Consider the following 11,795-nt stretch of genomic DNA (forward strand, 5'->3'; position numbering starts at 1 on the left):
CAAGCCCTCTTGGCTGGCATCCGTCTGGACGAAGATGGGTTTGTCTGGGTCCAGGCACAATAGGGTGTGGCACTCTCTGAATCGCTGCTTGACCGCGGTCAGGGCCTGCTCGGCGGCGGTCATCCCCCGGAACTTTGACTTGGGCGATAGGAGGTTGGTCATGGGTGCTGTGATAGTGGCGAAATGGGGTATGAACGACCTCAACCAGTTGAGCAGCCCCATCAGTTTCTGAAGCTGCTTCCTGGTGCGAGGTGCCTGTTTGCTGTCGATGAGGTCGAGCTGGGCGGGAATGGGCGCTGACAATATGCCCCAAGAATTCCAGCTCAGCAGCACCGATGTAACACTTAGGCAACGAGCACGTGAGTCCGTGTGTGGCGAGCCGTTCGAGGACCAGCGCGAGATGGTGGGCATGGTCCTCCCACATCTGTGACCAGATGATCACATCATCCAGGTAAGTGGTGGCAAACTCGCCGATGTTATCATCCAGGACGCGGACCATCATGGTCTGGAACGTCGCGGGGGTGTCCATCAGCCTGAACGGCATCGCACCGAACTGGAAGCGCCGCCCATGGGCGGCCATGAACGCTGTCTTGGGGCGGTCCTCTGGACGTACTGGGACTTGCCAGTACCCCGACTTGAGGTCGAGAGACGAAAAGATGCGGGTGTCCCCCAGCCCGGTGAGTGCCTCAGTGTTGTTAATGAGGGGTGGTGGTGCTGGGATGGTGATGTCATTGACGGGCTTGAAGTTAATGCAAAAATGGAGAGATCCATCCTTTTTGCTAGCCATGACTATCCAGCAGTTGTATGGGGATTCTGTTGGGTCGATGATGCCATCCTCTTACATCCTTGTGATTTGATCCCTGATAGCGAGCCGCTTGCGAGGTCCAAACCCAAATGGCTTCTCGAAAGGGAGCCGGTGTGGTATGGTTGGTATGCAATGTTCTGTGATAGTGGTGCAGCGCAGTAGGTCTGCGGCGGCAAACACCTGGGGCTGCTGCCCCAAGACCGCATCAAACATGGGCACATGTACGAGGGGTACACCATGGCAGAGGTCCACCAGGTGGAGGGGCTCGCCCTGCAGTGGTGGGGTCCTGTAGTTGAGTCCATATACAGTTCGTTGGCCCCTGGTCCCCACATGAAGCCGCTTCCCCCGGACCTCGACCTTGGTGTCCTCCTGCTCCAACCAGGGCAGCCCCAGGATCAGGTCGTCGCAGAGGTCGTGCACCACTAGGGCACTGGTGTTACTCACAAAATCCCTTATGCCGACCTTTACCTGGACACGCCCCGTCGTGAAAATGCTGGCCCTAGTGGTGGCCAGCTGGACGATGTCGACCTCCCGCACCAGGTCCGCCTCAGGGATGAGGTGGGCAGCGACGTAGGTATGTGTGGCCGCAGTGTCCACCAGCACGGTGATGGGCTGGCCGTTCAGCTCCAACAGGATGCGGATCAGCGCAACAGCCTCGGGCCCCACTCGGCCCAGCCTGGGAAGACACCCCTGGTTGGCCCCTGCAGCAGCGTGCGGGGGCGGCGCCATCGCCAGGTAAGCGGCATCGCTTGCGGGCGACCTGGGGGAGGCCGCGAACAGGTGAGGCGGGCCGCAACCACCCAAGGTTAGTAGAGAGAGGTTGCCTCGGTCCCGTAAGCGCTGTGTAGCCAGCCTGCCGAGGGTAGGTGATGTCACTAGCAGTCCGGCAACTGCCGGCCTGCCCGTTATCTGTCCGCCGTGTCCGCCAACAGCAGCAAATGTCGCGTTTTGAACTCATAGCTTGATGTAATCTTTTGGACATATGCCATTGCTTAAGACAGCCCCACACGACACCCATTTCCTTAGCAGTTTTCATATAATTTTTATGCTAGCGCTCCTGCTATCGTGTAGGTAACATTTCAGCACCCTTCCAAGGAGTCTGGCTCTGGGTATAAAAGTTTTCATACTCGAAGTCTTAACCAAAACCGTAATAGAACGTGTTCTATTTTTCTGCTATAAACATGAGCTTGAGTCGTCAAGATGGTGGACTCACGTGTCTTAATATAACCCCGTATATAGTCTGTATTGTCAACATTAAGGGACGTAACAAATGTAATGGTATGCTAAATGTAGCTTTATACAACTACTGTGTAATATATTTTTAAGCTGAAATTAACACAGAAATAAGTACTCGGAAGTTTTAAAATACGTTATGAAAATATGTTACTCACTGAAAGAAGTTATATAGCGTAGTGGCGAAGGGTGCGATGGCAGTGATTTAAGAGGATCGTTTGAATGATGTTCAAATCCTCGTCAACCAGAAGATTATTTAATTATTTTTTTAAATAACAGATAAGTAGTTTATACATATTGTGCTTTCAGAAATTATATACATACATACATATTTATTTTTTTCTTTAAATAAATTTGACGTCGTACCAACCATGGCCTTTAAGCCCGTGCTCCGCACCGCCAGTACCGTATCCCGTTTTCGGAGCGCGCCCCTTGCCCAGCCGGATTGAGTCAGGCGAGCGCCTTGGGTGTGACCCCAATAGACAACAAACCTCATTAACAGTCACCGCGGCCACTGGCCTTAATTAAAATGCCCGTGACTATGATCAAGTCGGAATAGGAGAAGTCCCTCTAAAACAATTCACAGTGGGACAACATGTTAGTAAATTTACAGTCGCTAACTTGATGTCACAATTTAAATAATTAAATACATTAAAACTATTGTTAAGCCTTAAGCACCCAATTACCAGGTGCTACATTTTAATTGGGCACCTGGAACATGTTTTAACTGGTAATATAGTAAATTCAATTAATATAAGTTTTTTGACGCCGACTCACAAAGAAGAGAAAGTTTCTCTTCCTTGCGAGGCGGCCATGTTCGGCAGTCTCGAACCACTCCGCGCCGGGAACAGACGTGTGTCTGTGGGCAGCATCCAAGTTTTCTTTCTTTGATTATTTTATTCTGTACAAATCTTTAAATTTAAACCTCTTATTAATTCATAGCTGCCCACGTCGACTCGGCGCGTATTTTACGGAACCGGGCCTATCCCGACCGTCTTCATCGTGATACCGCGCTGCAGATCGTATCACTCACGTAAGTGTTTCACCGAACTTCGGAGCCCGCTCATCGAACCCCCCCCCCCCCCCTGCACCCGTTAACTTTCGGCGCTGGCCGTCTCCAGCGAGCATCGACCCGCGTCCCGCGAGACTGCCGCGGTAACCATTAGTGTCGCGTAGTGTTATGTTTTTTCTGTGTTAATTGTGTAACGGCTAGACGTCGCCAAGTGTTGGTGAGAGTGTTTTGTAGCGGGACTAGATTAAAGGTAATTCTCACCAACTCGTGTACACTAATTTTCCGGAGTCTCCCGTCCTCCACACGGCCGAGCGGCCTTCACAGTCAAGGGAGAGCCATTCAGGGTAGATTCAAGCCGTGTACCTGGCGGGGAACGCGGGGGCAGAGTACCCACGACCCAACACCAACGGCCTAGCAGCCCACTAGCCTGGCGCCCCTCCGGACAACAAGAGCACCGCGACGCCCGTAGCGCCCGTCAGGTACCCCCCGGGCCTTTCACAGAGGTCGGGTGACGGCAAATTAAAATAAAATCATATGTTCACAAATAATCTAAACCAAAAGTTAATTTTATAATTAAAACGACAACGTTTATTATGAAACGATTGTCCATAAATTAATAATGAATAAACTGACACTTTAATAGAGAGAGTTTTTCTTCACCTAAGATTTAAATTTACTATGCTATCTAAACGTGTTTCTTTGTCTCACTGGTTTACAAAATTATTTGTTAAATATAGAAATAATCATGATATATATATACATATATATATGAATTAGTAGCATGTTTTACTATTACAATGAAATTAGCTTGATTAACTGTATAATTAATGTAATATTGAAACTTTAACCGTACATAAACTACATTTAAATTTATAATTTTAGATTTGAAAACTAACCTACAAATTAAAAATACAACCTTGTAATTCCAAAATTGCTCTTAATTTGTTTCGAAATACTAAACCAACTTTATAATTAATTTTCAAATGAAATATAAAAGATAAAATAATTAAAAAATCATTCAGCAAGTGTTTAAACACAAACAGCTGTAACTTTCTTTTTTTTCAGTATTTTGAGAAGTTGACCACAACAGGTTTATCCTCCCCTGATTATGCTTGCTTTGGTCGGCAACTGCGTTGGCTGGTTTACTGTTAGCATTCTAGGTACCGTGTGTATGGAACTAAGAAATCTTTCTGCGGTTCTGCTATACAAATTTTTAGGAAAATGTTTATACCCATGGGTATAACAGAAGTTATAGCAGAAAATAGGCATCGTGTAGGATGGGCTTAAGCACATGTATGTCTATAGAAGAAAACTACGAAAAACCCAAAATACAAAAAAAAAATAAGCACAGGATTGCTGTTGTCAACAGGATATATACACAACATAGAATTCCATAACAGGAATATGGTCAAAAAATAAAGAAAAAACCAACATAGAAAACAAAAGTGGACAAAGAGAACGAAAAAATCACAACAAATTTTGACATCACGAATAATATTGAACCCCCCCCCCCCCCCTCCACAAAAAAAAAATCGAAACAACGTTGAAACGAGACAAAAACACAGCAGACACGGAGAGGAAAACAACAAAACGAAAAGAACAAACACAGTAGTTTTCCAAAACAGAAACAAGCAACGTTTTGGAAACTGCTATCTGCTCCCGTCCTCATTAGAGGTGTAAAAGTAACGAAAAAATGTGTACCCGTATGTATTCGTTACTATAACAATTAGTACTCGTTACTTTCGTATCGTTACTCGTTACTTCTGATACCGCATGACATGGCACATGCTATGTTATGTAACAGCATCGAATCGAGTCGTATTTCGTACGCGTACAGTATGACGTCGCGTAAATAAAAATAAATCGAATATAAACAATTAAAAATATTTGATAATTAACAGCTTTTGTTAACCAAGAAACAATTAACTCTCATTAGAGCGGCTTTATTATAATATATCTTTTAAGATAAGAACATAAAACGTGAAAATACGCGATTATAAAAAACAAAAACATACATATTTATAATTTGTAAAAAATACTTTCTTACGTTGTTTCTGTTCGAATCTAAAACTTTGTCTACACACACAATACCTTTAATAAACAGTAAAAAACTTGGACGACGAATTTCCAAATTATACTTTTATTAATAAACAAACGTAATTCTTTGTAACGAATAAGCGCGCGCATGCGTGAAACATACGAAAGATGCGAGTAACGAAATGCATTCGTGTGTAACGTTTCGTTACTCGTTACTAGATGCCGCACCCGTTACTCAGTAACGAATACATACGGTTTGCTACAGCTCTAGTCCTCATGCAGAGACGCACATGGTACAAGAAAACAAGTGCGACTGAGGAGGAACTCCATTTTCCAGAAGCTACCCTATTTAATTTTTTGTAAACAACGACGACAACACTTGGAAACGTTTTTTTATTCTTTAGAATCTGTTACATTCTTTCTCTTCAGGTTAATATTTTCTTTCTTTAATTTTTTAATATGTTTGGCATCGGAGAGAAGTTTATTTTCTAAATGTAATATTTTATGTTTCAGAATTTCATTTTCTTTTTTAGATTTTCTTATTTATTTTCTATCTTATTTGTAGCACTGATGCTGCTAGATTCAATTCCAATCAATTGGAGGGCAGGATTCAGAGAGTCAATATAAATAATAAATTAGGAGACTCCCATAAATAAACAGGGCAGTGTTCTTGGGCCAATTTTGTTTCTGATATATATAATTGATATAACTTAGACATAACGGGGCAGACAGTTTCTTTTACTGATGATACTGCAATTTTATTTTCATCCGACAATTTATTGTCATTCGGTTTTGAAAGGGCAAATAACGAACTTAAAAAAATTAAGGAAATATTAGATGATAGTTTTCTTTCCGTAAACATAAATAAATCTAAATATGTTAATTTTTTCTGCCAACATTTCTGGTCAACCTATTGGCCATGAACTAAAAATTCATGTATGTAATGAAATAAGCGTCAGCTGTGAAAAGTGTAATGTCATAGAAAGAGTACAGGATGTAAAATACTTAGGTATATAGTTCTTGACTCTTTTCTAAAATGGGACAAACAAGTCTCTTATCTTACGAGAAAATTACGAAAAGTTGTGTATAAATTCGTTGAACTAAGATCAGTATTATCTATTGAAAGTATTAGAATGGTTTAATTTGCTATTTTTCAGTCTGTTAATCAGTGTGGCATTCTAGCTTGGGGAGGGATGAGCAAAACGTCCTTTAAGCCACTTATAAAAATTTAAAAACTTATTTTACGAATTATTTAAAAAAACACACGTACACATCCAAGGGATTTTTTAAACTATTAAAGGTATTCCATATTGAAAGATTGTTTATTAAAGCTCCAATAATGAATATGTATCAAAGGAAAAATCATCTAAATTATGTAGATCATAGCTATCCTATACGGCATAGACAGAACATAAATTTACCAATCCCTCTATTTCATAAAACAATTCAGAACTTTAGAATTTTTGCTTCCAAAAAATGTAGTTATTCTTCCTGAAAAATTAAAAAGACAAAACATTATTTTCAAATAAAAATATGTAAATCTTTGGCTAGATAATTTAACTGATGAAGAGCTTTCTTTACTATTTAAGTAATTTTGTATATTGTTGTAACTTGTACTTTATTATAAATTATAATTATTACTGAAAAATATTTTCATTTATTCTTCAAAGAATTTCATTTTTTATACATCTTCTAATTAGTATAAAACTAATGTTCTATGTCTTTAGTTCTAAATGATATTTATTTTTTCTCAATTATAACAATTTTTTTCAAGTGTTTACATTTGTCAAAATACCGCATGCAATTTAAAGTGTAGAAGCACTCACATACAAGCTTGTTTTCGTGAGTGCTAAATTTTCCTGGTTAATTAAGGGGATTGGTGCACCAGCATCGTATTAAAAAAAACAATATATTTGGTAATTATCCAGCTGCTAGAGAAGATTTGAACCATTCTGGTGTAAAATTTATTTTTTTATTTTTTTATTTTAATTAAGTTATTGCTGATTTTCGGGAATTTTTTAAATTCAAGCTTTATTAAAAAACTATAAAGAATTCAGTGGTAAAACTTTCGCAGATAATTTTTCAGACACGGGAGATATGACTGTGACCAGTATTTTATCTGTAATCATTATTAATTTAACGTATTTACAATTTGAATTTAAATAAATGAGCTGCTACGAAATTGCGTGATATTCATTTGCGAATTTAATAAATTCGCGTTTTCATTTGTAATTCAAACGCCTACATATATGTCGGCTGAATGATTGACTTTATTTTAGTCTTAAGCTTATTGCAGTCGGACCTAAAGTAAAAACGTAGCTGTAGAAATTTGAGCAGCGTGCAAGCTCGGATACGAGGAATTATGGAGCGCGCTAGAGTAACCTATATAGAATGAGTATTCTCACCCCGTTCTTCGCTTATGGATGCGGAACAGCCAATCAGAAAGTTGCTGTGCGTTGTTTGGAGGTATGACGTCAATCGCGTCAATCTAACATGGCGGTTCGCTTTTGTGGATGACGTTCGCTGTTTTGAGCGTTTTCCCAGTAAGTTTTAGCAATGCCTCAAATATGCTGTGTGGTGTAATGCAGCCACACATCTTTAATTGCCGTCTAATACGTTTTCCGTCAGACAAAGAAAGAAGTTCTACTTGAGAAGCTTATATACGACGTAAAGACTGGAAGAGAAAAGTACCTACACCACAGAATTTGTGAGGTAAGATCAATATTGATTTTATTTTACATAGACTGATCGCCGTGTCTCAATGTGCATGGCAATAGGCCTTTATGGGCCTTATGTTCATTAATAAAACTGTAAACGTATGTAAATACACAAGCTACAATTGTTAACTTTCGTACCAGTTTATACATCTATATAGACATACCTTCCATGTAATTCTTACGACGTAATTTAATTACACTTTTATGTTGTTATTTAATCACATTTATTTTGTAGGCTACGTGTACAGTGTGTGACTAATGCCAAGAATCTGTAATGTGAGCTGTAAATAGGCTTATATTATAAAAAAAAATTGTAGGCTAGTGCTGTATCAATTTTTTAGGCTTCTGCTATGGCAAATATTGATTGCTACAATGCTTTGCATTAATTATTTTGCTTAACTTAATATAGCCTATTTGTAATAATACTTCTCTGGTGATGTTTCATGATGACCAGGAAAATTGCAGGGTTAGGGAATATCAATTTCCTGTGAGAGAAAAAAAAACCTTTAGGAAAGTGTTCCAATTGGCAAATTGCCATGTTATGTTCACAAAATAGTCACGTAGCTCAATTTTGTCTATAAGATGATGTTATTTTTAAATTTTTCTAACTTGTGAATGTATACAAAATACAAAAAAAATTATATTTAGCTGCCTTATTATTATTATTTTCGTTAATTAACAAAATGTTTAAATTGATATATAGTTGGTTGTATTGAAATAAAAGTACGCTTGTTGCTCCCATCATAAATATTGGGTTAGTTATTTGCAGAAATAATTTTGAAATGGGTAAATATGTATTGTACGGATTAGCGCCAAAAAAAATTGTACAAATATGAAATAACTTTCATTATATGCTCTTTTACGTCCTCTTTTCAAAACCGCCTGCGGAGATTAAAAATTCCAATTACTTTTGGAGATATCGCCGTTCTTATTTTGCAATACAATCCCTATGTAATCATTCAACAGACGCCATTTTATATATTGCTGTGTGTGCGTGAATGCCTACATAACAGAAATTTTCCATTAGGTAAGGTTAGTTACATGATAAATACTTCAAAATAAACGGAAATTAAAAATAATATCAATTAATTTTACTTGTATAGTTTTAAGTATTTATAATGTAACTGACCTGACCTAACAAAACGGGACAAAGGTGGATTAGGTCAGGTCAGCTACAGTATAAATACTTTGAAACTGAACGGACATTAAAAATAATAAAAATTAATTTTAATGGTTGTTTAGTTTTAAAGTATTTATAATGTAGCTGACCTGACCTAACAAACCGGGAAAAAGGATGAACAGTAGGAACTCACGTAATTTTCTTTTTACGTGATGTAGTCGTTCAACTACGTCGCGAAAAAAAAACAACATAATAATACTTGTAAACAAGCAACAATGGTGAACGCGGGAAGCCTACGCATCAGTGCACAACATGAAAATTAAAAAATTCCATATCTCCTAAAGTATTTGGAATTTCTGATCTCCGCCTGGTTTAATGAAAAGAGGAAGTTAAAGAGCACAGAATAAAGGTATTTTCGGATTTTTAAAAATTTTTTTAAAAAAATCGCCAAAAAATGAATATTAAAAAATTCGATATCTCCAAAAGTAATTGGAATTTTTTATCTCCGCAGGCGGTTCTGAAAAGAGGACGTAAGATAGCATATAATGAAAGTTATTTCATATTTGTACGATTTTTTGGCGCTAATCCGTACAATACATATTTACCTTGAAATGCTTACCTATACTGTAGTAGTTAAAAATATAATAATTTAGGTTAGGTTGAGAACAGTTGCACATGGAAGTGTTCTTCTTCAATGTGACAAAATGTTACAAAATGAGTTGGAACACTGGCATAGCCACACAAATGAAAACTTAATGGGATTATTTTAAAGAATGTATTCAAGAACATGAAATAAGTTATATACTGAAAGAAAATAACAGGCTAATTTCACAGTAGCAATTCATAGTTCTAAGTCTTCAGCTGCCACATATACTTATTATTTTTTGACCTTGGTGTCACAGAAAGTACACATCTCTTGCATATATTCAATTAATTATTCCCTGATTAATGTAATAATTCAAATTTAGAAATTTGGTTTGCGAAGAAAATTATTTAAAAAAAGCCACTTATAAATGATGTTAATATTAATATTTTGTTTTCCAGTGCCACTTCGACAGTCATCAGTATGAATTAAATCGTTCTGATGGAAACCGTAAGCTGCGTCGAGATGCTGTGCCATTAATTTTTCCTACTCACAGGATCTGTGGACAGAATGCTTTTTTTGTCCAGGTAATTATGAAAGTCTTTAATTTTGGAATAAACTTGTCAGCATTTTGTAAGGTAATCACACTTATAAGAATATTTTTGTGATGAGGAATTTTCAGTGAGTATGGTTAATGAAATTAGTGAGAGATAATATTCTGCAGTGCTGTAGGCTGGGATTAAATCTGCTACTAAGCATGTTATGTTTATGAAGTACATTCAATTTTTATTGAAATACATCTATAAGACTAAATTATAAATGTGATTACAAAATGCAAGACTCAAATTGTTCACATTATGAAATTTTCTAGAAAAAGGACTTCACCAAACATGGTTTACTTCTTGCATGTTGGCTCAGTATACACATTATTAAAACTGGGTTTTATTGGCATTATCAAACTAGTGTAAAAACTACAAAATAGTTCCACTTAATTCCGAATACATGAACAATACTAGGAAATGCCATGGTGAATTGTCTGCATTTGTAAGGAGGAATAAATATGTAAAGTACTTATTCAGAGGTCTAAAAGTAACTGAGCAATCAGCAACATTGTAGAATAAATGTTCTAAACAGGACATACCCTTGCCATTGATAATTATTAATTATTACTTATTTTATATGGCTATCAATGATATGCATAATTATTTATTTGAAAAATAAGTAAATTATTTAGTAATTATATACTTTATGGCTGTACTATTTATATTTTTGGGGGGGAGGGGGGAAAAGGGGAGTTGGGTTCCGACAAGTCCATATACAGTTGTTCATACTTGTAAGCATGACATTAATGTTTGTAGGTTACAGGTAACATTCCTCTTCTTATTTATTTATAATTAAAAATACAATACAAAAAATACAACACTACTTATGAGACTAGAGTATTTATATGTAACAGTTATTATTATTTTTTCCAGAAACCTGTTTCGTGCATTGGTGCCTCTTCTGAGAAGTTTGAAGTACACACCGATGATGTTAGACTAATGGCCATTGGTTTACGCAAACTTGGATTATAAACAATCTCAAACGAAATGTAAACAAATTTGAACTTTACATAAAATAAAAGTGGTGAAAAGTAGGGAGAGCAGGCTGTTACTAGGCCAATGTAAACATAGAAATGTAAACACAGGGCCAGTACCAGCCTGGGGGCCGCCATCTTGTTTCATGGGGGCCGCCATCTTGTCACGTGGGGGCCGCCATTGTTGTTGACATTGGCTACTAGGGCGCGCCGGTAGGCCGCCATCTTAGTTCAGCCTTTAGTTACCGGAGCGCGCCACCGTCGCTCCGAATGTGGGAATTGTATACAAAAAACCTGGGCGCTGGGTGGATTCGATCCCGGGGACGCACCAACATCGTGGTCAGGAGGCGGGCGCCTTGACCACTAGACCAGGGAACCTGATGAAGTATGGGGAATTAAATAACGAACATATGCTTTAAAGAAGCTATGTCATTAAATTCCGAAAAGCAAAACCCCCACCCCCAAGTATGCCTAAACGCCATTATGCCTAACCGCCATATTTTAAAAAAGTATGCCTATAGACCCCACCACTCCACAAGCACGGCCATGTTTAAATATCAAAAAGCAACCCCCGCCACCCCACAACCGCCGCCATGTTGTATGCTTAAAACAATTGACACCATGACGTATGCTTAAAGCAAACACCTCACCATTACGCTTAACCGCCATGTCTTTAAATAAAAAAATATATGTCTATAAACCCCACCACTCC

The 11,795-nt window shown here is 38.2% G+C and overlaps 1 long non-coding RNA gene across 1 annotated transcript; it reads left to right on the top strand.

Moving 5' to 3' along the window:
- Positions 1–7,604: 7,604 nt before the first annotated feature.
- On the top strand, positions 7,605–11,125 carry LOC134529940 (uncharacterized). The gene is made up of 3 exons (XR_010074751.1): positions 7,605–7,799; positions 9,969–10,094; positions 10,983–11,125. It is a non-coding gene; the product is annotated as an uncharacterized LOC134529940 (long non-coding RNA).
- Positions 11,126–11,795: the final 670 nt, after the last annotated feature.

This window comes from Bacillus rossius, chromosome 2 (genome assembly GCF_032445375.1).
Source record: "Bacillus rossius redtenbacheri isolate Brsri chromosome 2, Brsri_v3, whole genome shotgun sequence".
NCBI lineage: Eukaryota > Metazoa > Arthropoda > Insecta > Phasmatodea > Bacillidae > Bacillus > Bacillus rossius.